The sequence below is a fragment of the Elephantulus edwardii genome, unplaced genomic scaffold (assembly GCF_000299155.1).
Source record: "Elephantulus edwardii isolate Elephantulus edwardi_28Jun2011 unplaced genomic scaffold, EleEdw1.0 scaffold00172, whole genome shotgun sequence".
In the NCBI taxonomy this organism is placed as follows: Eukaryota; Metazoa; Chordata; class Mammalia; order Macroscelidea; family Macroscelididae; genus Elephantulus; species Elephantulus edwardii.
The window spans coordinates 1,052,945-1,079,791 of NW_006399922.1; the positions used below are offsets into that span (position 1 = coordinate 1,052,945).

The 26,847-nt window shown below is 39.3% G+C and overlaps 1 protein-coding gene across 1 annotated transcript in view; it reads left to right on the forward strand.

Annotated features, from left to right (window-relative positions):
- Positions 1–26,847, forward strand: part of LOC102846976 (sodium/potassium/calcium exchanger 3-like) — a 724,594-nt gene that overhangs the window by 210,655 nt on the left and 487,092 nt on the right. The gene's annotated exons all lie outside the window — the stretch shown is intronic.

Genomic DNA, 26,847 nt, shown 5'->3' on the forward strand with positions numbered 1-26,847 from the left:
TGAACACTTTTCCTAATCCAAAACTATGAGGCATTGCCTTGTTTGGTTTGCACACAACTACCTATTTGGTTTTTTTGTACAGCTTCCACATGAGCACAGTGAAGCATCCTAGAATCCTCATTATTAGAAATGTTGCCTATAATTTGCTATGATCCACACAATCCAATGCCTATTCTAATACCTAAACATATTACCACTCCAAAAAAAATCAATAAAATGGAAATAAACTTTTATGTTTCTTTTTACTTGTGTGGATTTGGGGCACACCAAGGACAGAGACTGCTGAGAATTTAAAGAGAACTGTTAGTTTTTTATGGAACTCTGGCAGTCTTGTCTGTAGAGATTTGTGTTGCTGGTCCAAAAACTGTAACCGTTCGATCCACCAGGAGCTGTGAGTCAAGGAGATGTACTGTCTCCTTGTAAGTGAGTAAAAGCCTCAGAAATACAGTGGAGGATCAGCTATGAGTTTAAGGGGATTCTTGGAGTGTTGGTTTTATAGGAGAAACCTGTAGAACTTATTCACTCACTGAACTGTCTTTCTCTAACACTTCTAAAAATAACTACTATTTGAAAAGCATTTCTAAGAATAGAAATGAAGGCAAAGTCTTGCAACTAAAATGAGAAGAATGTTTAGCAATGTTGAATGCAAAAATTTTTGGCAGTCAGGAATCGGAAGAATTGTTTAAACTTGTCCATAAAGAAATGTATGCTTCTTAAAGAAAATCTGTAAAACACTGAAAATGCAAAGTAAAAATAATTGTATTAATCTTATCACTGGGTGACATGCTATTCACATTTGGTAAATTTCTTACAATCATTTTAAGTTATTAAAATGATTTACCAAATTTTTTTTTTATTATTTTATTTGAATGAAAATTTGAAAACATTGTTTTTTAATCATTCATACATAATTTGTTTTATAGCATTAATTAAAATGCATATAATATCTGATAGCCTGCTTATTGTGTATTGCCTTTCTTTTCACCTGTCTTAAAAAATGGCTACATAAAGTGGCTATAATATATTAAATACAAATTATTTTAATGTCTGCATAGTATTTCACTGTTCATGTGAAATTAATATGTATCACAACTTCCTCAATTTTTTATTTAAGCATTACTGATGGGTTGGCTTTTGTTGGTTGTTTTTTTTTTATTTTTTCATAAAAGCACTCTGATAATTATCCTTGTACCAAAACTAGTGTCTTCATTTCTATCCAGTTTATTAAGAAGGAGTCCTAGAAACAAAATACTAAACCAAAATTTTACAATTATTTTAGAAATTTAAGATATTCTCTGGGCATAAATTGTGCTCTGACAGAGTGAATGCTAAGGAAAGCATTTCACTAAAGAAATCACATTGTTTCATCCATGGTTTCATCCATTGATACCTTCAGAAAATTGATTGATATCTTACTGTATGCTTTCTGTTTTGTGGGCAAAAGGGACCCTGGCTGATATGATCATGAGGATCAAGCTGATAAAATTGCTGATGGTGAAAGGGAGCCTACAGTTATTTAGACTGCAGGTTCAAGGAAGCTTCTCTGAGATGGTGGCTTACAGGTAGCAACGGTGTCAGCCTAGAGACTAAGATGCACCAAATCCAGACCATAGTCTTCATAATTACTTGCTCTTCATCAATGTGCTGGACAGTGACTAATGATGATAGAATTGATGCCTTTGATTTCTGGTGCTGGAGAAGAGTATTGAACTGTGAATTGCCAAGAGAACTAACAGGTCTTTCCTAGAGAAGGTGAAACCAAGTTGCTTCTTGGAGGCAAAGATTCTGAAGCTCTATCTCACATACTTTAGATACATGACCAGGAGGGAGTAATCCTTGGAGAAGGACATCATGCTTGGAATTGTGTAAGGACAATGCAAGAAAAGATGGATTGATGGATAAGATGGGTTGACACAGAAACTAGCGTAATGGGGGGAAGCTCTGTCTGAGACAGTGAGATTAGCTCAGGATAGGATAGGTTTTAGAGCTGTTGTGTATGGGGTCCCTATGAGTCGCACTAGGTGGCACATGACAACAGCTTTGCAGAGATCTGAGAATAGACATTTTCCAGAATAAGAACAGATGCTATAAAGGATTGGCATGTGGCCTTTAGTCAAAACAAGAAGAACAGCTGGAGACAAGATTAGAGAGATAGCCAGGGCAAGCTCAGGTGGATTAAGGAAGCAGCAGGCTGAGAGCAGATGCTGCCTCTGAGGGAGCTGGGGGAAGGATGTGCCATCAGAGCAGGACACACATGTGCACTATTTGGTTGGGACACGTGCTCTGTGAGGGAACATCCTGGACCTGTTTCTGATCAACACTGAGAAAGGGTCAGGGTACCACTCAGTCAGACGCTTGCAGCACAATTAAATTTAAATGTCAGTACAGAAAAGTGAGGCAGGGAATAAACAATTACCCACACAAACAGCAAAAAAGGAGAAAATCAAAGTGTCAAGCTGGTAAAATGATGCAATAGAGAAAATCCACGCAAATGGGAGAGAAGACAATTAAGATCTTTATTTTAATGTTGGTAGTGCCCCTAGGAGGTGATGTCCATTTTTAACAGCAAGTTAACAGGGTCTTACTGCACTCCGGTTTGCCCAGCTTACTTTATACGCATGTTTGTCTGCTGCTCACCATGCAGTAAAATGGTCATCCATGCATGGTGCTGGTGTACTCATGGGCCAGGACCTGAGGAGTTACACAGAGATACAACAGAGTAAAACCTTACTTCCTCTGCCTCACTTACTGACCTTTGAGATGTTTGAGTCTAGGAGCTTTTGTCCAAGTCCAATACATTGGAAGATTTCCTTGATTTTGTTTACGCTCTATTTTACACAGATGATATCCCTTTGCAGTGATTGGTCTTTCTTGACGGTGTATTCAACATAGTAAGCTTATTAGGAGAACTTCATTTCTATCTTCTGAGACTGATTTATGGCTCTTCTGTCAGTCTGTGCATTCTGTTTATTAACGTTCATCACTGCTGTGATTGAAATTCACCAGTATTTCTATCATCTTCCCATGTCTTTGGCCAGCATTCACATCCACATGAGAGAAGTAACCATAACCTTGTTTAAAATGGAAAGATGTTTCTCCCAGACTTGAACACTGGTGAAATGGGCTAGGTTCATGCACCTGGAGTCAGATAGTGTCCCCACAGTAGACACACAGACAAGTGGGATTCTAATGTGGAACAAGCTTCTGCTTTCTGGTCTTGAATACAGACTTTAAGAGGTGTTGTGTTTGTTTGTTTTTAAAAGTGTGTTGGGGTTTTTTAAAGAGGTAAGTGTGCATCTGATCATGGAGTGATGGAATGGAGGAGCTGAAGGACACATTCTTTATTGCTGATGGCACTGGAGTCTGTGCTCCATTTCATGCTGTGGGCTTCTGTTCTTCAGCAGAGAACTGCTCTGGTCTCCTTCACAACTCCAGCTTTGACACGTCACCTGTCACACAATACATCTGTCAGTAAACACTGAAAATAAGTGAATACAATAATCGAGTGATGCATGAGTTTAAGGTACCCCAAGAGGTGACACTAGATATGACCTCATTCTGTAGCTGTTTTGAATGGTTCCTGTGCAAGCACAGTCTTTAAATGATTAGTAGTTTCACAACTTGCTTAAATTAGTGGACTCACATTTGATTGTTATATTTTTGGGTTATATTTTTTTGAAACCTCTGTAGCCCAGAAATGGAATCTAGAAGAAGCGACATCATCCTTCAGCATATCTGAGTGCTGGATGACCATGTTCTCTTGACTGAGTTCTTGGATCCCTGCCCTTCCAACACCCTGGCATGTTCTTTTCTTCCCTTTTCAGGTGGCTTTCTGGAGGCTGTTACAAAGACATTCCATTTAGTTCCAGGGCAGTCTGAAGTGAATGGCATGATCTCCTGTGTACATTCTTTTCATTTTCTGAATTAGTTTTCACTCACTCAATCATATATATTTTGTCATATACCATTAGTTACAATCATATGACGCCATTATTTACAAAATCACAAAAATCTCCCTGTACTTTCCTTTTCTTTTCACTCTATCCTCCCAGTCACTAATCTCCATGTCCTTTCCCTCCCTTCTGATCCACATCAACCCACTACAATTGTTTCTGTATATAAATCTTTCCTTAGTCTCTCCTCTCCTGCCTCTCTAATCTCTTATTCAATCATTTATACACCTACTGAATTGACCAGTTTCTCTAGGGCTTCTATTTTTAATCTAATATTCTCTATAGGTATTGTTGTTGTTTTACTCCTAGGTCCCTGATCTACCTTGAGTTGGTTGGTTGGTTGATTGTTTTTATATAAAGATTTTCTTTTATAGTGGTTTACTTACAAAGTTCATCTACACTTTTTTTCACATACGTTGGTTTTTGTGTATGGTTTGAGATGTGGTTCTGGTTTCAGTTTTCTGTAGACGCATGTTCAGTTTTGCCAACACAGTTTGTTAATAATGCTGCCATTTTCCCATTTAGTGGATTTTGTATCTTTGTAAAAGATCCATTGATCATAGGTGAATACTTTATCTTCTGTGTTCTCGATTCTGTTCCATTGCTCTATGTGTCTGTCATTGTACTAGCTTATCCTACCTTTGTGGCCTAGTGGTAAGAAGCTGTGCTGCAATTCTGAGAGCATGTGGTTCGAATACACCAGCTGCTTGATGGGAGAAGGATGGGTCATCTCCTCCCAACTCGCCAGAGGATCAGCTATGGGTTGGTTTTGACTCAGTGGTACAAAACAACAATTGTAGTTTTGAGATTGGGAACTGTGATGCCTTCTACTAGTTTTTATTTTCCTGTGAAGCTTTACCTTTTTGAGATCTCTTTTTCTCTCCAAATAAATTTGGGAATTGCTTTTTTTCCTTGAAGAATGTCATCAGTATCTAATGGAATTGTCTAGAACTTGTAGATTGCTTTTGGTAGAATTGTCATTTTCAAAATATTAAGTGTTCTTTTCCATGGACATAGTATATTCTTTTATTTATCTAGGTCTTTGTTTATATCTTGTTTTGTAATTTTCTTTACATCTTTATCTAGCTGTATCTGTATCTATATATCTATATCTATCTTTTGTGTCTCTCAATGTATTTGTTCCTAAGTAGTTCATCTTGTGATTGGTTATTGTAAACAGCACTATTATTTCCTTTTTTTTCTTGTTGTGTACCGTCAAATTGGATCTGACTGACAGGAGGGGATTGCCCACCCCTCCTTCTCCAGCAGAGCATCTGGTAGATTTAAACGGCACGCCTTCGGGATTGCAGTGCAACTCTTGCTACTAGACCACCAGAGCTCCCTTATTATTCCCTTTTAAATGTTCTTTCTGTTACTCTAGATAAATCTAACTGATTTTGAAAAAATGCCATCCCTGTCTGGTCCCTGTTTGCAAGGGTCTTTAGTTTCTTACCACTGAGAATGAAGTTGGCTATTGGTTTTGCAGATATGCTTTTAGTTACTTTGAGGAAATTCACCTGTATTTGTTGAGCATTTTATCCAGGACAGGGTGTTAGATTTTGTCAAAAGCTTTTCCACATCAATTAAGATGATCATTATTCTTTGTTTTATTCATGTAGTGGACTACATTTATTATTTTCCTTATTTTGAACCATCTTTGCATGCCTGCTATTAACCTCACTTGATGAATTATTATTTGTAGTTGGATTCTGTTGGTTAGGATATTTTTAAATGTTTTTGTGTCTGTACGCAAGAGAGTTATTGGTCTGTAGTTTTATTTCTTGGTGGTTTCTTTACATGATATTAATATCGGAGTTATTCTTGCTGTGTAGAATAAATCTGGGATGTCTCCTCACGAGGCTGATGATGTCCAAGATGGTGTTGGTCAGCTTGATGAGTGGAGAGATCTTGCCTAGAAGGCCCAGTCATATCCCTCCCAGTCATATGGAAGTTTGCTCAGCTGGGTATCAGTGAACAGTCGGGAGTGAGGCCCTTTGTTTCTTCATGGTAGTTATCCAGTGTAGGTAAGCCTGGTCCCTATCGCCCAACCCCCTTTTTCCCCCTTCTCTTTTTAGGAGACCAGATCTTCCCCCAGGCCAGAAATGTAGCACTGTTTACTTGATCATTACTGTGCCCTCACTCCCTCTGTGTCTGATTTTGCTCTTAATAATTCCCTCCAAATTTCAGGATGTTTGAATTATAATCAGTGAGTGGAATTCCCTGTACTTTGATGTCCCTATTAGAGAGAGGCAGGATTGTCCATCTGCCTTACTTTCCATTCCACTGAAAGAACCCTGTGTAATTTTTGAGCCAATATGCCCCACATACATCACTTTTCTTACTAGGCGTGAATCTGCCACAGTGTGCCAGCATAAATCCTACCCACACTCAGTCCCAAAAAAGTCTTCATTCAAAACCCTTAAACAGAAGTGTGGTTCTTTTGGAGAGGAATCTGTACATGAACAATGCTTGATTCTCTAGTTCATATCTTCACAACTCTGTACTATCATATTAGCTGGCAAGAGAAGAAAGCCAGTATTTGGAAAATGCCAACCTATATCGGACTTTGCTTTGGCTGTCACTGAGCAGATGGATGATAACTTTGCCCTAGTTCCAGGATTTGGGTATTTAAAGTGCATCCAGCAGCAAGAAGTTAAGTTGAAATTTTCAGACATCTGCAAGCATTGGCAGTTGGGCCTGTGTTATTTTGATACATGAGTGGATTAAGCAATCTTGAGGTTGGAGCAAACAGATCAGCAGGTTGTCTCATGGAGGGAATGTCCTTTTGGCTCCCTCAAAGCACTTGGTTTCCTTTGTTTTACTCTAGTAGTCTTCTGATAGTGTTAAATTACCTTGCATCTCTAGAAGCTTTTCTACTCTAATTTTGTTGTTATGTGCCATCTAGTCATGTATGACTCACAGTGACCCTATGTTCAACAGCCCTGAAACCTGCTCTACCCTGCACCAACCTTTTTGTCTCTGACACACCTAACCTCATTACCCTGATCACTGAATCAATCTGTCTTATCGATGGTCTTCCTTTCTTGTGCTATCCCTCCACTCGTCCAAGCATGATATCCCACTGCAAGGACTGGTTCCTCCTTGCAAAATGCCCAAAGTATGTCAGACAAAGCCTCAGAATCCTTGCCTCCGAAACGCAGCTTATTTTCACCCTCTCTAGCATGAACCTGTTTGTTTTCCTGTCAGGTCATGATATAGTCAGTACTCTTCTCCAGCACCAAGCTCAAAGGCATTGATTCCCCCCACCCCCATCATCCCTAGTCCATTGTCCAACTTTCCAATGCATAGCAAGATATTGAGAATACCATGGCCTGGATCATGTGCACCTTAGTCTCCAGACTGACGTCGTTGCTCTTCAGTGCTTTGGAGAAGTCTCTGACAGCAGACTTTCCCAATGCAGTGTGTCTCTTGATTTCCTGGCTGCTGGTACTAAGAGTACTGATTGTGGAGCCAAGCAAACTGAAGCTATTAACAATCTCAATCTCTTCACCATCTATCATAATGCTACCAATTGACCCAGTGGTAAGAATCTTTGTTTTCTTGATGTTGAACTTCAATTCATATTGAAGGCTGCAGTCCTTGACATTCTGCAGCAAGCGCTTCAGGTCCTCCTCAATTTCAGCAAGTAGGGTTGTATAATCTGCATAATGCAGATTGTTGATGAGTCTTCCTCTAATCCTGATACCACATTCCTCTTTATAGAGCCCAACCTCCCAGATGATCTGTTCTGCATATAGATTGAAAAGGTATGGAGACAGGATACATCCCTGGTGTACACCCTTCCTGATTTTGAACCATGCAGTGTCTCCTTGCTCTTTGCTGACAGCTGCCTCCTGGTCCAAGTATAAGTTTTGCATTAGCACAATCAAATGTTCTGGGATTCCCATTCTTCTCAGAGTCAGCCACAATTTGTTGTGGTCCACACAGCCAGATGCCTTTGCATAGTCAATGAAACACAGATAAACACTCCTCTGGTGCTCTCTGCTTTCAGCCAAGCTCCACCTAACATTAGCTCTAATATCCGTAAGTACCATGCCTCTTCTAAACCCAGACTGCACATCTGGCAGTACTTTGTTGATGAGCTGTTCCAGTCAGTTTTGGGTAATTTTCAGCAGAATATTCTTGCATATGATATTAATGATATTGTTCACTAATTTCCACATTCTGCCTGATCATCTTTCTTATATAGATCTCTTCCAGTCAGGTGGCCTGGTGGTTGTCCTCCAGCTTTCTTGGCACAACTTGGTGAGCGCATCCAGGGCAGCGTCTGTGTTTTGAAATATGTCAGTTTATATAATGTCAATTCCTGGCATGGAGAAATTAAATTTATCTTGCCACCCCTAAAATCAATTTAAAAAAATAATATTTATTTTATGTACTTTGTATTTACATATCAAATCATGTTAGAGTATATGTTAGTATGTATTTATATGAAGTCCTGTTCTTATGTACTGTCAAGTTACAGCTGACTTTTTTCTGACCTTGTAGCAGATTTTCAGTGACAGTTAATCTTTCTTTCATGGACCAGCTATGCATTCGAGGCTTATGCCTTTGAGTTGGCAGTGAAATTCCTTACCCCTAGGCCACCAGAACTCCTTGTTACAGCATAAGCATGTAAAATGTGACCTAAGGAGGGTTTTCCAGTAGCTCCTCTCCGCTTCCTTAAACTTGTTCCTTGTAAAGACACTGTCAACTGTGAGTGTGCCCAGGGTCATAATTCTTCTTTCCACAACAGCCTAGAAAATGTTCTTAAAGATATTAAATATTATTTAATATAGCAGACAAATTTAAAACCAGAGTGACTATAGGCCTTTGGTTTATTGAGCCTGTAAATTTATCTCATATTATATTTTCTCTAGATTAGTTTAATGCATATTTATTTCAAGCCTACTAGGATTGAGTCCTAGTAGAAATGATTCAGGCAGAGGAATTGTCCTAGATAAAGGAAAATCAGTTGGGTTGAGGTGGCCAAAATGTTCATGTAGAGGTGAATAAAGCCAAAAATGTTCATGTAGAGGTGAATAAAGAATTGGAAGATAGGAAAAAAAGTTCATGTAGAAAACATGCTATTTGATATTGTTTTTGTTCTTGGATACCATAGAGTTTGAACCAACCCATAGTTGACCCTCTGGCAGGTTTTCAGAGGCAGTTAATCTCACAGGAAGAGAATGCCCATCCTTCTTCCACAGAACATGTGGTAGACTCGAACCATGTGTCTTCGGGATTGCAGCACAACTTCTTGCCACTAGACCACCAGGTTCCCTTATAATTAAATAATAATACGTAGGCCAGGTGCTGATTTTGGAACAGGCCACCATTTGCTCATATGCAAGTTCAAGCTCAAGTTGAAGAAAATTACATCAAATCCACAGGAACCAAAATTTAACTTTAAGTCTATCCCACTCAAATTTTAAAATCATGTCAGGAATGGGTTTGAGGCCTTGGACACCAATGAATGAAGACCAAGTGTGCTGTGAGAGGATATCAAGAATATTATCTATGAAGAATGCAAAAGGTCATTACAAAGGCAGAAGAGGAAGAAAATACCAAGATGGGTATCAGAAGAGATTCTGAATATGTACTACAGTGCCGGGAAGCCAAAGAAAAGGGAAGAAACAAGAAATTAAGGAACATAACAGAAGATGTCAATAGGTAGCTTGGGAAGACAGAGCGAAGTGTTATAATACATTGTGCAAAGACCTGGAGTCAGAAAATCAAAAGCGCCAAATTCATTTAGCATTTCTTAAGTTGAAGGAATTGGAAAACAAATTCAAGCCACCAGTTTAAATACTTAAGGATGCTTTGGGCAGAATATTAAGGGATCCAGGAAGCATTAAAAGAAGATGGAAGGAGTATGCAGAGTCACTGGACCAAGAGGAATTGGTTGACAGAAAAATTTCATGAAACAACCTATAAGCAAGAGCCTATTGTGATGAAGGAAGAAGATCAAGCTGCTTTGAAAGAAATGGCAAAAAACAAGGCCCCAGGAATTGACAGCATACCAATTAAAATATTTCAACAAACAGATGCTGCCCTGGATGCCCTCACTAAGTTGTGCCAAGAAATCTGGAGGACAACCACCTGGCCAACTGACTGGAAGAGATCTATATAAGTAAGATGACCCGACAGAATGTGGAAATTAGTGAACAATATCATTAATATAATATGCAAGAATATTCTGCTGAAAATGACCTAAAACTGACAGGAAGAGATCTGTATTTGTTCCCATTTCAAAGAAAGGTGACCCTATAGCATGAGGAAATTATTGAACAGTATCATTAATACCATATGCAAGAATACTCTGCTGAAAATTACCCCAAACTGACTGGAACATCTCATCAATTTATACTTTGGAGGGGTCACAGTCGAGTCCATGAAATTATTTTAAATATTACATTTAAAAATTTGTGTTAAAAGCCAGTCCAGATGCTGCATTCATCTTCATATAATACAACTTCTCAGTTTATTTGCTCAGCATAGTGATTGAACAAGTATGATGAATCATCATACAACCCTGACACGTCTTTTCAGATTTTAAATTATGTAATGGTTATTAATAACAATAGTTATTGTTGTTGTTATGTGCCATTGAGTCACTTACAATTCTTAAGGACCCTATGTTCAACAGCTCTGGATCTTGCTCTATGCTAAGCCAGTTTCATCATCTCTGATACACCTACCCCCATTTCCCCAGTAAGTCAGTCAGTCCATCTCATTGAGGGTCTTCTTCTGCGCTCTCTCCCTACTCTTCCAAGCATTATGTACTTTTCCAAGGACTGGTCCTTCCTGGCAGCATGCCCAGAGTATATCAGATAGAGTTTCAAAATCCTTGCCTCCAAAGAGCAGTCTGGTTTCACCCTTTCCAGGACAGACATATTTGTTCTCTCGGGAGTCCATTGTGTGTTCAATACTCTTGTCTAGCACCACAACTTAATGACATTGATTTTTCTTCTCTTTAGTCATGTAGTATTACCTTGTACTAATCAAATGACATTTTTGTTTGTTTGTTTATATATAGGTTTCACATGAGCACATTTAAGTGTTCTGGGATTCTTGTTCTTGGCAGTGGTTCAAAGAATATATTAGCATATTGTTTTAGACTTATAGGTATGTTAGCTAGTACATGTAAATTGAGCTCAGACTATTTTTACTTTTTTTCTAAAAGGGCATTTTTATTACAAAGTTTGTAGAGAGTCATTTTGGTGTGACCCACATTCTCTATGGCAGTTAACCCTCACACCCTCTAGTGACCCTGATGTTTGAAGTTCTGAGTCACTTCAGGGGACTCGGGGTTAGGGTTAAGGTTGATCGTTGACCATAGACTTAGGGTTGAAAACTAATCAGAGATGTGCATAGTTGGTCTTCTTTAAGAATAATAAAAAGAAACCAGGGAACCAACTAATTCTTTCAAAAGCTGATAAGGAACTACATAGAATAAAACATTTCTTTTGTCTACGGCCATACCACCCTGAACACGCCCAATCTCGTCTGATCTTGGAAGCTAAGCAGGGTCAGGCCTGGTTAGTACTTGGATGGGAGACTGCCTGGGAATACCGGGTGCTGTAGGCAAAAAAAAAAAAATTTCTTTTATCTTCTTGGGGAAAGTAGTATTTCATTTTTTTTTTTTACTTTATTACTTTTGTGTGAGTGTACCGTCAAATCAGATCTGACTGGTACAGGAGGAGATTGTCCCTCCTTCCTCGGCAAAGCATCTGGTGGATTCGAACCGTGCGCCTCTGGGATTGTAGTTGCAGCTCATTGCCACTAGGCCACCAGAGCTCCCCAGAAAGTAGTATTTCAACATCCAAAAACTGATGAAAGTTTCTGTTTCTGAAAGTTTTTCAACTAAAAATTAAAGAAAGAATAGAAAAAGTTGGAACTTCATTGTATTGTAAACCCTAGTAAAAATAAGGTTGGAACTGTGGTGGCCTAGTAGTAAAAAGCTGCACAGCAATCCCAAGTGCATGCAGTTCAAATCCAGCAGTAACTCCTCAGGAGGAGGATAGTCAGTCTCCTCCTGTTTGATTTCCTGCTGCTGAAAACCTGTCGGAGAATCAGCTGTGCATCAGTTCCAACTTCAAGGCACACAACAACAACAATAAAAAATAATGGCTCTAAATGGGAAAGATTTGGTAAAGACCTGGAAAAGCAAGATAATAGTGGGCATAGTGCAATGGTGATTCATTTTTAAAACATAACGAATGGGAGAGATTGTATGAAACACAGTGTGTTGAAGCCTGTAAACAAACCAATATTTAAAACACCCCAAAACAAATAAAAGTGGCTCTACTCTAGAACCATGACTTGCTGCTTTTAATAACGTCCCAGAGTGATTTCAAGCACCTCCTGATGGTGGCACACACCACCAGCTCTAAGATCACAGAGCCAAAGGTTCAAAATAGATGGGGAAAAGGGAGCTTCTGTTTAACTAATTATTTCAAAAGAAAAGCATATTTTTTGGTTAAGGTTTACACTGAGGAGCAAGGTTGGGAATGTGGTATAATGGGGTTTGCAAGTTATTAATGAGCTCTCTAGTGAGTGACCCCGTGTCTCCAAGCAGATGTTTCTGAGTGTCTTCCCAGCAGAACTGTTGAAACCTTCACTTGGCTGTTCATTGTTGGATGGGTCAACTTTGTGGTCACTCAGGAAATGGCTGGAAGAGAAAGGGTAAAATAGGAGAGTGCAGCCTTGTGAGCAGAGCTGTCCAGCAGCTATCTTTCCTGCCTTCTTATGGGCATGTGGTGTGTGAAGCCATTGTGTATGCCTTCTCCTTTTACCTTCAGCCTCAAATGAGCATCTCTCTCTCTCTTTTTAATAAAATTTTCTTTTTGTTTTTATTTTAATTAAAGTTTACAGAGAAGTTAGATTTTCATTCATTCATTGTTGCACATTTTATCCCCCTCCTTCCCCAGTTCACTTTTTTTTTTTAAGTATTCATTCATTGCTGCACATTACCTACCTCCCCCAGTCCTCTTTGCAGTGATGTACCTCTTATTCTGGGCTGTTGCCATACATATAGTGTCTAATGGTGTATTCCTTTTAGTTCTTTTCTTCATCTGTACCAATGCAGTGTTCATCATCTTATCAACTCTCATCCTGTTCTCCTCCCAACCCCCCATTTCATGACTGCTTTGTAATAGTGCTGCCAAACAGTATTTGTCCATTTGTGACTGAGATGTTTCACTCAGCATGATATGCTCCAGGGTACCCCATGTTGTGTAATGTTTTACGAGTTGATTATTTTTCATTGCTGCTCAGTATTTCATTTTATGAATATACCATAGTTTTTCTATCCATTTGTTTGTTGATGGGCACTTAAGTTGTTCTTATCTCTTTGCTATTGTAAATAATGCAGCAGTAATTGTGAGTGTGCATATGGATGACGGTTCTGGTTTCTTTAGAGTATATTTCCAGTAGTAGCATTGCTGGGTCAAATGGTATTTATATTTCCAACTTTTCGAGAAAGTGCCAAACTGCATTTCATAGTGGTTGCACCATTTTACACTCCCACAAGCAGTTAATAAGTGTTCCAATCTCTCCACAACTTCACCAGCATTTATTGTTTGCTGCTCTGTTGAACTTTGCTATTGTTCCAGGGGTGAGAGGATATCTCATAGTTGTTTTTATTTGCATCTCTCTGATAGCTACGAATTTTGAACATGTATTCATGTGTTTGCTTACCATCTGAATGTCTTAAGTATCTATTCATATCCTGTGCCCATTTTGTGATTGACATATTTTTTTCTCTTGTTGAGGTGCTAGAGTATTCTATAAATTTTAGATATGGATCCCTTATCAGAGATGTTATTACCAAATATTTTTTCCACTCTGTGACTTTTTGTTTTACCCTGTTAGAGAGTTTTTTGGGTTGGTTTTTTTTTTTGTTGTTTTTTTTTTACATCTTGGAGGTTTTTTTTGTTTTTTTTTAAAAAAAGTAATGGGTTTTCTTTCAATAAAATTTTTATTTTATATTGGTTTACTTACAAAGTTCATATACATTGTTTTTCACACCAGATCTTTCCTATTCCTTTCCCCATCCTTACCTCCACCCATCAAATTATGCGATCCTGTGATTAACCCCCCACCCCTGGCCATCCTCACCTCTCTGCTCCCTCCCTCCCCCCTTGGATTCACATATACATTCTACAATAATGGCTTCATATAGTATTTGTCCTTATGGGACTGAGTTAGTTCACTTACCATAATACTCTATAGTCCCTTCCAAATTAGGTAGTAATTTACAAAATCATTGCTCCTATGTGCTGCATAGTATTTCATCGTGTGAATGTACTATAATTTCTCAATCCGTTCAGTTGTGGTTGGACATCTGGGCTGTTGCTATGTTCTTGAGATGGTGAATAACACTGCTGTGAACATTGGTGTACATGTCTTCGATTGTACCTTAGTTCTCATTCTCTCTGAGTTTATTCTACGCAGTGGAATAGCTGGGGTCATATGGAATTTCTGTGCTCAGCTTTTTGAGGAAGCACCAAAGTGCCTTCCAGAGTTGAACCATGTTACAATCTAAAGAGGAATTTTGATGTGCATAAGATTGTAGAAGGTCCATGTCATCTATTTTGTTCTCTTCTTGTTGTAGGTGAGCTTTTCTCTTTTAGAAATGAAGTAATACAGGCCAAGGGAAGTTGATTTAAGGTCACATGATATCTTAGTTTGCACTTCTTCAATGGCCAACTTTAAATGAAGTCTGTGTCTGGGAGGTGCTTGCATAAAGCATGTTGAATGAGTGAAGTAGTGTTAACATATTAAGAAATATGTTAGCAAATCACTGGCTTGGGCAGCAGGGGCTCGTTCCCGCTAAGAAACTGTGAGGAATTTGCCTCAAAGTTCCTCCACCAAATGATCAGGAAGCTGGGGTGCTTATCCTTCAGTCCTCATCCCTGAGTGGTCAACAGGTACATATATAGGTAGTCAAACCTGTCAGGTGCTCTGCAGGTGACTTTCAGGTTACTATATAGTGCAGAGCTGGGAAGCAGGCCAGGCAGCCCTTCCTGACCACAAAGCCTTCATTTGTAATCATGGTACCACGTCTGTGATGTTGACATTTGGTGCTGTAAGGCCTGTTTAGAATGCTGACAACTCTGTGTACAGCAGAACAAACCCCTGCCTGATCCTGTACCAGCCGCACTGTCATGGCTGAGTGTAAGCACAGCATCACAGTCACTTTGTCAGTCTGTCTCACTGATGTTTTCCTGTGTTTTCTTGGACCTTTCTTTTCAAGATCTTTTACTAAGTCTAAGTGTGTAATTCTAGGAGGACAGACATGGTGATTGACATACTGGACATCCTTACCCAAACCTAGTCAGCAGTGACATAGATGGCATATGCCAGGAGAGTAGCCACTTAGGTTCTAGAGTTGTGGGTGTCTGACACAAGTCAGCCAGGCTTGAGAACACATTACTGTTCAAAGTGATGCAGGGACCTTTCTTCTGACATCACATTGCCCCCACATTTGATGATCAGCATCTTTTTATGGTATTGTTATTAGTAATATTATTGTTTTGTGCCTTCAAGTCAGAACTGTCCCTTAGCTGACTTTTAGAAGCAATAAAGCTTAATACAGGAGGATCTTTCCCATCTTTCTTCTGCCAAAGATGTGTGGATTTGAACTGCATGCCTTTGTATTGCACTAGTCCTTACCCACTGGACTACCAGAGCGTCCTAGTAATAGTATCAGAGTAAAATTCATACAACATAAAAATTAAGCATGCTAATGTGAATATTTAGTGGCATTTGATATATTAAGTTGTCCACATAGCACTTCATCTAGGTTTAAAATATTTATATCCCCCTAAAATATAAAATAGTTACATCACCCTAGAAGTAAACTCTATGCATGCTAAGCAGTGACATCTCATTTCTTATTCTCCACAGCCCTTGACAAACACTGATTTGGTTTTGTCTATATAGATTTCGGTATCTGACTTTTTCCCCCACTCAGTGTAGTCTGTAAGGTTACTAACTAGGCAAGAACAGATCAGTATGTCCCAATTCTAAATTCTGAATTGTAAGAGTACACCCCTCATCTAACGTCAGGTTGCTGTACTATGGTAACTCACATGTTTGCTTTGATGTTGGAAGCTTAGCCATCAGCATGTCAAAATACCAGCAGGGTCACCCATGGTGAGCAGCTTTCAGTGGAGCTAGACTAAGACAGACATCCACAAGTAATGGACTCTCAGAAACCCACTGAAAAGCAGAGGAATGTTGTTGGCTACAGTGCTAGGAGACAAAGCCTTCAGGTTGAAGGTATTCAGAATACAAGTGGGAAAGAGCTGCTTCTTCACTGTAGAATCTGCCTTAAGGACTTGAATGGAATAAAACTTTCAGCCAATGAAAGGCCTTTATATACTAATATGGCATGGCTCAGACTGAGGAGAAGCAGCTGCAAATGGTCTCAAGCAGTTTCAGACTCATTAATAATTGTTGTTGTTGTTGTTATGTGCCATCGAAGCATCTGCAACTTATAGCGATCCTGTGTACAACAGCCCTAAAATCTGCTTTATCCTCTGTCAATTACTGTCTCCGACACACCTACCCTCATTATCCCAGTCACTGAATCAATCCATCTTATTGAGGGTCTTCCTCTCTTGCGCTGTCCCTCCACCTTTCCAAGCATGGCGTCCCTCTCCAAGGACTGGTCCCACCTTGCAACGTGCCCAGAGTATGTCAGACGAGTGTTCAGAATCTTTGCCTCCAAGGAGCAGCCTGGTCTCACCCTCTCTAGGATGAACTTGTTTGTTCTTCTAGTCCATGGTCTATTCAATACTCTTCTCCAGCACCACAGCTCAAAGGCATCAACTCTCCTTCTGTCATCCCTAGTCATTGTCCAGCTTTCCAATGCATAGCAAGTAGTTGGAGTAATAATTTAAAATAGTGCTGAAGAAAAGTAAAACAAGTCTGTGCAGGACAAAATATGACCTATACTTATTCTATCTAAAGATCACGGGGAAGAAAGAAAAGACCATAGTAGATAACGTAAGAAACTCTGAAACTTGCCATTGAAGCTAAGGCTAAAGAAGTGTTAAAATAAGATAATTTTATATATTTTAAAGGACAACTACAAAGGACAAAGCAAAGCATTACCATAAAATGTGCAAAGGGCTGGAGTTAGAAATAAATTAAAAAAAGGATTTCTCACATTTTCTCAAGTTTAAAGAACTGAAAAGAAACTTCAAGCCTCAATTTGCAATACTGAAGTATTCTATGACAAAATTTTGAATGACACAATAAAAGAAGATGGGAAAATACACAATCACAGAACCAAAAATAATTAGTTGAGTGAACTGGGGGCAGAGGGAGGAAAGAGGAAGGAGGAAGATGTGCAACAAGGAATGAACGAATCACAAACTTTCTGTAAATTTCTTTAAAGTCACAATTTTAAAAAAACCCAAATAATTAGTTGACACTAAACCGTTTGAAAAAGTAGCATATGATCAAGAACCAATGATGATAAAGGAAGAAATCCAAGATGCACTGAAGTCATTGGCAAATAAGGCTTCAGGAATTTATGGAATACTAATGGAAGCGTTTCTGAAAATAGATACAGTCCTGGACATACTTTTGTATCTGTGCCAAGACATTAGGAACATGGATTCTGGCCAGTTGAATAGAAGTGATCCATACTTGTGCCCATTTGAAACACACACACACACACACACACACACACACACACACACACTCTCTCCCACACAGAAAAGCAATCCAAAAATATACAAAGTTTTTTATCTGTATCTTTAATATCACATACACGCAAAGTCCTTATAAAGATCATTCAAAAACAGTCTCAGTATATTCACAAGTTATTGCTTGTTTTGAATATTTGTGTACCTGGGAGTTTGAGTCTCCGTATTCATGTCTTAGAGTGGCATTGCTGGGTCATGCACTAACTTGGTATTCTTTTTGGAGCCTAAGACTGATTTCCACATTGATTGCACCATTTTACATTCTTGCCTGCAATGCACAAAAATAAGAAATTTTTTTTGTCCTTCCCAACACTTGTTTTCTGTTTTTCAGAGTTTAGACATCCTGGTGGGTTCAAGAGTAGCATTTTGGTATCTGTGGTTCTGAATAGTGTTTCCCTCCGGACTAATAAAGTTGAACATCTTTTTAATGGTTTGCTGTCATTTGTAAGTCTTTGGAGAAATGTCTAGTCTACTGTTTTGTCATTGTTTAGTTGGGTTATTTGTCTTTGTTGTTGTTAACTTAGTATCTTCTTTTGCTTAGAAGAAATTCTTTTCCTCACTTGGAAGGTTTGATGAAAATGTTCCCAGCTCGACATACATTAAGATTACCTGGGGAACTTTGAAATTACAGATACTTCAGCCCCACCCATCCTTGACCCTTGAGTCCGTGATGAGTCCTGGTCACTGAAGCTTTGCATCCCCTCAGGTGTTTCTAAGCACTATCCTGCAGCTTACATAAAAGCTCTAAAGTCTTCAGCAGGCAGACCTTATGACAGCCAAGTATTATGATCTTAGCAACCATGCAGGACTTTCTTGCTTATGTGCAAAATCCTATCTAACTGAGGAGAATGGAACTACTGGCAGCAGCTTTTTTTTACCCTTAGACCTGTGGTCAGAAACTGGGATTTGGGGAGGATTGCTTTCTCTGGAGTCCTTTGTCTCTGTTTTCTGGCCATGAAAGTCTGCTGCTAGCTGCCTATGTTCTTCAATCCCCCAAGCCTCAGTTTTCACATCTGTAATATGACTATTATGAGGACTGCATGATGTAGTTTCTAGGTACAAGCAGTTAGGGTACTTGAGAAGGTCTGGGATTATAGTATATCCAGGTATGCCTAGTGATCTATTGCCAAACACTCTGTCATTGAGAGCTCTGTGAAGTACAAGAGGTCATCCATCATACATTGAATAGCAAATGGTTCGCTGGTTGTATTACATTAGACAAGATATAGGAAGACTCATCCATTTGTGTAGTATACAAGTTCATTTGTTTTCAGTGCTATGTAATATTCCATTGTGTGAATGTACCAGTTTCTCTATCCATTCATTTGTTTATGGGCAGTTGAACTGCTTCTATCTCTTTGCTACCATGAATAATACTTCAGTAAACATTGTGTCTATGCATCAGTTTGTGTCACAGCTCTGATTTCTTTAGGATATGTTCCCAGAAGTGGGATTGCTGGGTCAAATGGTATTTCTATTTCCAACTTGTTGAGAAAGTGTCATACCACCTTCCATCATGGTTGTACCATTTTACATTCCTACCAGCAGTGAATGAGAGTTCCAATCTCTCCACATACTCATCAGCATTTGTTGTTTGCTGCCTTACTGAACTTTACTACAGTTGCTGAGGTGAGATGATATCTTACTGTTGTTTGGATTTTCATCTCTCTGATAGCTAAGGGCTTTGAACATTTCTCCATGTGTTTGTTGCCATCTGAATGTCTTCTTTGGTGAAAAGTCTATTCCTGTCTTGTGCCCATTTTGTGATTAAGTTGTTTGCGCTTTTTCTTGTTGAAGTACTGGAGTATCCTATAAGTTTTAGATTTGAGTCTCTTATCAGATATGTCATTGCAAAATGTTTTTCCCGGTCTGTGGGTTCCTTTTATACAGTGTTGGAGAAGCTCAGTCACAGAAAGGCAAATACTGTGTGAGACTGCTGTTACAAGATATGATTGACATGGGGGTGCAGGTAGGGGAGTGGACAGATAATGAACACTGCACCGGAACAGATGAGGGAAAGGACTGTCTGAAAGAAATGTATGATTAGGTATATATATAAAATGAACAATCTGGAACAAGAATTGCATTACAAGGTGAATTGGAGAGAGGGAAAGTAGGAGGTAGGAAAATGTGCATCAGTGAATGAATGGAAACCTAACTATTTTTAAAACTTTAATTAAAATCACAATTTTTTTTTTAAAAAGTCATAGGAAATATGTATCTAGCACACACAAGGCAAACACCTGGGCCACAAGGTCCAGACTCAGCTGAGCTCACTTACTATGTTTCTGTGTTCTGGGTCATAGGGAACTCACTTTATCAGCATGCATGACGTTACTTTATCTCCAAGCTGCTGGCTAGCTGATACCATCCAAAAACATTGGAGGAGCCAACTTAAGGACAGTTGTCTTCCTTCTGTTTTTCCTGTCCTGCCCACTGAGCTGAGAACCACAGACACTGAAACACAGCAGTAGGGCAAGAGTGATAGATTAAGGGCTGGCACTCTAGAAATAGATGTTAGGGTAATTAGGACATAAGAAAACGTAGTTGAACCATTTATAGAATTTGCAGGCTTCTTTTTCTCCCTCAAAATTAGCTAACCAGGAAACCCTGGTTTCACCTGGGCCTGAGCAGCAGGAGAATTTGTAGGACCATTGTCTGTGCTCCCCAGGTTTGGTTTCTGTATCTGTATGGGCACCAAAGGGCATTGTCCCTCCAGAATCCTTTGTTATTATTACTAACACAGCATCCATAATCCACACGTGAGCAAAGGTGGTGGCCAGTGAAGTAGAAATCCTGATGTTTGGAGAGGGCAATGTCTTTACAAAGATGTTTACAGCTCACACCAGTGGTTCAAAGTGGTGCCAGGTTCAAACCTGGCGCCAGGTTCCAGTGATACAATCATGATTTGAAGCCATTTCTACTTGGAAGCTTATTATTTTGGGGATACCAGGCACACCTACAGTTTGTTTCATTGCAACAGAAGGCATAATATGATGGAGTTGTACATCTGGGCCGGGAGGGAGGGGAGAGATAGCCAAAACCCCCATTTGTTCTGAAGGAGCCTTTGCTGAGATGAGTTTGAATAGAAAAAAAAAAAATACAGGATGAAAAGGCAGTAAGTACTTGTTCCTTTAAGAAAATATATTTTATTTTCCTTTTTTAAAATTTAATAATGTTTTCTTTTTTAAAATGTACAGTTAATTGGACTTGTTCATGCATTGTGTTCTTGGTGGAGGGAACCACATGAGTGAGGCTTGGAAAAGAAGGGTAGGAAAACATGGTGTGTCTGAGGAAGAGGAAACATGGCTGGAACTGACTGTACAGATGGCACAGGGCAAATGAGGAAGCAGAAGACTGAGCAGTCTTAGCAATAACGACCGTTTTCTAGGTTTAAGAACCTAGACTTCACACTGCAGCCAGCAGAGGCAAGGAAAGACGCTTTAATGTTTTATTTTGAAACTTCCAAATCTACATAAAATTTAAAGAGTGCAATAAGTAACTGTATACCCTATATAAAAATCCCCAATTATGAACAACTGCCACATTGGACTTGTTTCACACGCTCTCTCTCGGAATCATGTTGCTGAAACCTTTGGAACTATCTTACAGATATAATGGCTAAATACTTGAAGCTAGGTCTTTGTCTCCCATAATCACAATGATACTAACATACTAGTGGTCACAGTCTAATTGATGCCACATAACAACAACAACATAATATACACAGAAGGTGCTGGCAGTCTAGTGGTAAAGGAGTTGCATTGCCAACTTCTAAGGCAAGCAGTTCAAATCCACCAAGTGCTCTGTGGAAAAAAGATGGACAGTCTCATCCTGTGTGATTTACAGCCTCTGAAAGTCCACTGAAGGGTCAGCTATGAGTCGCTTCTGACACACATGGGGAGAGAGGTGTGCGCTTTGGGATAGAAGAGTGGCCTACACCACTAGAGCGCTTTATATTCCACAACGAGTATATAATGAGAATTATTTTCATTTACTTTGTGTGTATTTGTGATGTTATAAATTTATATCGTTAAATTAATTTGTTTATAAGTGGCTTTAGGATTTGTTTTTTTCTTCATTAGCCTTTGAAATTGTAGAGGGATTCATCATGTTTGTTTGAGGGTCTTTTGAGGAAGTCAAAAGGTTATAATTCAGGTTAGTAGCTGAATATGATCCATTCAGACAGCTGCTGACATGTGCTTACAGACACTTCAGCCTTCAGCTTCATGGCTTTAGGCCAGTCCTGCCAATTACGGCTCCCCATCCTCACCCCCGCCCCACACCTCCAAACCTCCACAAACTTTGGGCAGAGGCTCTTAGCTCTGGTTTCCCATGCCGTAGTAGTCCTGGGTCTGCTCCATCTCCTGTCAGGTCTCTGATTCTCTCCTACTGCTGATGTGGCCGCTATTTCTGAAGGCTGGTATGCTTGGCACATGCATCTCTGGCCCTGAAGAATGCACTATGTTCTCCTCCTGCTTTTTTGCTGATTGTGAGATTCTCAGTGCTTACACTTTAAAAGCGGTGTGATAAAAAGTTGTTGATCTACTTAGTCATTTAGGGATAGGCACTGTAGTTACTTTCTGTATTTTATTGTTACAAATAGAATTGTGATGTATTATTTGGAGTTGTGTAGCTATATATTCTGTTGTAAACTCCTAAAGAACAGATAGGACATTTTCTGAGATGTTACAACTTCTCTTTAGTATAGCTGTGTCATCTGAGTTTTCAGCAGGTTGTTATCTTGATGGTTCTTTGGAAAATGGGTTTTAGAGGAAATGAAATTTCAAGTAGGGAGCTGGTTTCTGAGGCTTCTATGAGCAGGAATAAGTCAAGCATTATGGTAGTGGAATTGGGAAGGAGGAGAAAGCCTGCTTAAAAGCTTTGCTTTTGATTGAATGCAGCTAACAAGGGAATAGCAAGAATGAAGGGGAACTCTCAGATGTGTAAGTACAGTATAAGGAGGTCTCCAGGACATCAGCATCTAAGACATAGTGAAGGAAGATGGTATGTGTATATGGCAGAGTGTGAATGGGTTCAGTTATATAGCATTTGGGAGACAGATGTCCAGTGTAAGCCTGAGGTGAGCCTGGGACTTCTGATTTCTGAGCCACAGACATGAAGAAATATGTAAAACCATGTTGATCGATGGGATAAATAAGTATATTGCTGAGTGTCATAGACTCCAGATAGACAGGGAAAAGGGATGTTCCTTTTGCTTTTCTCAGATTAGCAAACTGCATGCTTTACATTTAGAGGTTGTTGTTGTTAGGTGCAGTTGAGTTGAATACAACTTACAGCAAACCTTTAAACAACAGATCTGAATTCTGTCCTACTCTGTGCCATCTTCACCATCTCTGGGAAACGTGAGCTCATTGTTGCGATCACTGGGTCATTCTATCTCTTTGGGGGTCTTACTCTTTTTTGCTGACCATCCATCTTTCCGAATATGTTATCTCTTTCTAGTTGCTCTCCCAGCAACTTGTCCATATTATGAAAGACAAAGCTCTGCCATTCTTGCCTCCAAGGAGCACTCTGCTACATCTTTTCCAAGATGTACCTGTTCATTCTTTCGGCAGTCCATGGGATATTCAGTACTCTAACACCACAACTCAAAGACATCAATTCTTTTCCTTTAATTCTTATTCATTGTTCAGCTTTCATATGCACAGTGATTAGGAAGACCATGACCTAAATTAGGCACACCTTAATCTTCAAGCTGACATCATTGCTTTTTAGTATTTTGGAAAAGTCCCTGACAGTAGCCTTGCCAACACATCTCCTTATTGCCTGATTGTTGAGTCTTGACTGTGGATCCAAGTAAGATGAAATTTTGAGGCACTTCTCTTGAAAAGGTGTCTGGAAGTTTAAGAAAAAGATATTGAACATAGTATGTAAAAATGCAATTAACATCTGTTAAAAATATATTCATTCCATGTTTCTCAATTTTCTGCTTGTCACATGTGTTTTAGAATTCCACTCTTAAGCAGACAAGTTAAACTTGTCCCTGGTAAGAAGCAAAATAAGTCATTATGAAAGAAGCTTCTAGCTGGAGGACCTTGCGATACCTGGGTGCTTCTGTCTGTTAAAGGCCCTGTCCTTCCTCATGTTCTCCTCGCAACCCTGTGCTGCCATGGCCCAGAGAGGAGAAAACAGTTTCTTTTAGACAAAAAGTTCTCTGGATACTGAAAGGACTAGAAGGCTGTGGAAACCATTCCACTAGTGTGTTCCCTTATGGCTTCCTTCATTTAGAGAGTATTTTCTCTTTGGCTAATGGCGTGGCTCTGTGTATTCAAGTCTCTATCAGTGGACAGATCCACATTTTGCTCGTTAGAGACGAGGATGGTGAAATCTGTCACACATAATTTGGGCACATCATCATGAGGGGTCAGTCCTTGGAAAAGGACATGACGCTGCCCCTTTTACTAGTCAATGAGATTCCTTGAGGACACCTTTGAAGCCCTAGTGTCAACTAAATAATGCCCTGGTCAGAAGAATGTATACACAGTCCATACATCAGACTTGTACAGCTACTACACGGCAAGCTCTAGTGTAGGCTTACAAAGGTGGAGGGTCAGAGAAAGAAAGTGCTCCATCAAGATGGCTTGACGTAGGGACTGTAACAGTGAACTTGAGCATAACAGAAGGTGAGGATGGGACAGGACAGGGCAAGGTTCACACCTGTTGCAAATAGAGTCACTTTGAGTCAAAGTCAATTCCATGGCTCCTAGCAATAACATAAACGTAAAAACATCTCTCCACTCACGTAGGAAAAAAGAGCTTATTTACAGGACCACACCAGTCAGCTAGCACCGTACATTCAGGGTGCACATTTTCACTGAGTTGCTCACATAACTGAAATACTTCTTCAAACACCAGATCAACAAAATAGAACACAGTTTATTTTGGTTTCACTACATTTCGGAGAACTTGTTTAAGAATACTTTATGCTTTCCTTGAATAGGGACCAGACAAGGATGCCTCCTGTCACCATTTCTATTCAATATTGTATTGAAAGTACTTGCTAGGGAAATATGATGAGAGAAGGAAATAAAAGGTATCCAGCTTGGCAAAGAGGTGTTTAAACCATGGCTCTATGCAGATAATATGATAGTATTCACAGAAAACATCAAGGACTCAACAATAAAAAAACAAAACAAAACAAACCTGTTAAGAGCTAGTAGACCAATTTAGTAGAGTGGCAAGATATATGATCAATATCCAAATATCAGTGGGATTTTTTTCTGCAGTAACAAGGAAATCTCGGAGAAGCAATACTATTTATAATAGCCAACCACAAATTGAGATACTTGGGAGTGAACCTAACTGGAGACACAAAAAACCTGTTCAGAGAAAACTATAGAACATTTCTGCCCAACACAATAAGACACCTAAGTAACTGGGGAAATGTACCCTAAAATGGATAGGAAGACTCAACATTATGAAAATGACAGTCCTACCAAAACCAATCTACATGTTCAACACAATCCCAATAAAGATACCAAATTCATTTTTCAAGGAGATTGAAGGTGAAATTGTCACGTTTATTTGGAGAGGAAAGGGACCCTGAATAAGCAAAGCACTTTTGAAAAACAAAAATGAAGTGGAAGGCATGGCACTCCCTGACCTCAAAACCTACAACATTGCATTAGCAACCAAAACAGCATGGTACTGGTACAATGACCAGCACATAGACCAATGGAACAGAACTGAGAACTCAGAAATGGACCCAGCTAATATTTGAAATGAAATGGTCAACTGATATTTGGCAAGGAAATAAAACCTATCAAATGGGGACATGACAACCTCTTCAGCAAATGGTATTAGCAAAACTGGACTGCTGTGTGCAGAAAACTGAAACAGAACCCACACCATACACAAAAATCAAATCCAAAGGTGGATCAGAGACCTGGGTGTAAAGTCCAGGAAGTTCATCAGAGACAGAGTGGGATCAAGCTTAGATGGCCTAGTCTGCGGTATAAAGAGACTGCCAAATGCAGCCAGAAACGCACCATCTGGACCTTCTAAAGATTAAATCCCTGTGCACACCAAAAACATTTCCCAACAGAGGGAAAGGAAAATCTGTTTTCTGAGAAAAACCATTTGGCAATAGCATTTCAGAGGTCTCATACTAAAAGTTTACAGAATCCTACAGGGGATCCACAAGAAAAAGACTGATAACACAATTAAAAAATGGGCAAAAGACATTGAAAGATTTTTCATGCAGCAAGATATTAAGATGGCCAACAGACACGTGAAGAAATACTCAAAATCACTGACAATAAGAGAGATACAAATCAAAACCACAATGAGATACCATCTCATTCCAGGAGCAGTGGCAAAGTTTAATAAGGCAACAAGTAATAAATGTTGGAGAGGATGTGGAGAAATAGGAACTCTTCTGCATTCTTGGTGGGATTGTAAAATGGTACAACCACTCTGGAAGGCACTTTGACATTTCCTCAAAAAGCTGTACATAAATAGAAATTCCATATGACCCATCTATTCCACTGCTTGGAATATACCCAAGAAAAGGAGAGAATGAGAACAGAAACACAAATGGTTATCTGTTCACCAATGTTTATAGCAGCGCTATTCATCGTCGTGAGAACATGGAAACAGACTAGATATCCAATCACAGTGGAATGGATTTAGAAGCTATCTTACATTCACACAGTGGAATACTACACAGCATGAAGGTGCAATGATTTTGAAAATTACTACCTAATGTGGGAGGGATTGGAGAGCATTATGCTAAGTGAACTTATTCAGTTCCATAAGGACAAATACTATATAAAAGCCTTTATTTTAGAAATAGAAAGATAACTAGTAAAACATGTATAAGGATCCAAGGGTGGGAGGGAGGGAGCAGAGGAGTGAGGATGGGTGGCAAGGGTGGGGGGCGGGTAATCATAGGGTTGCACAATTTGATAGGTGGTGGGAAACGTGGGTAAAGGAAACTGGAAAGATCCGGTGTGAAAATCAATGTATATGGACTTTGTAAGTAAACCAGTATAAAATAAAATTTTATTAAAAAAAAAACAACATCACCACCCCTGATGATTACCTTAAATGGAACTGAGAGAGAGAGAGAGAGAGAGAGAATTCTTTCTTGCATTCTTATACTCTGCGTGCTATACACTGCTTACCCACTTCTTAACTTCTTTTTT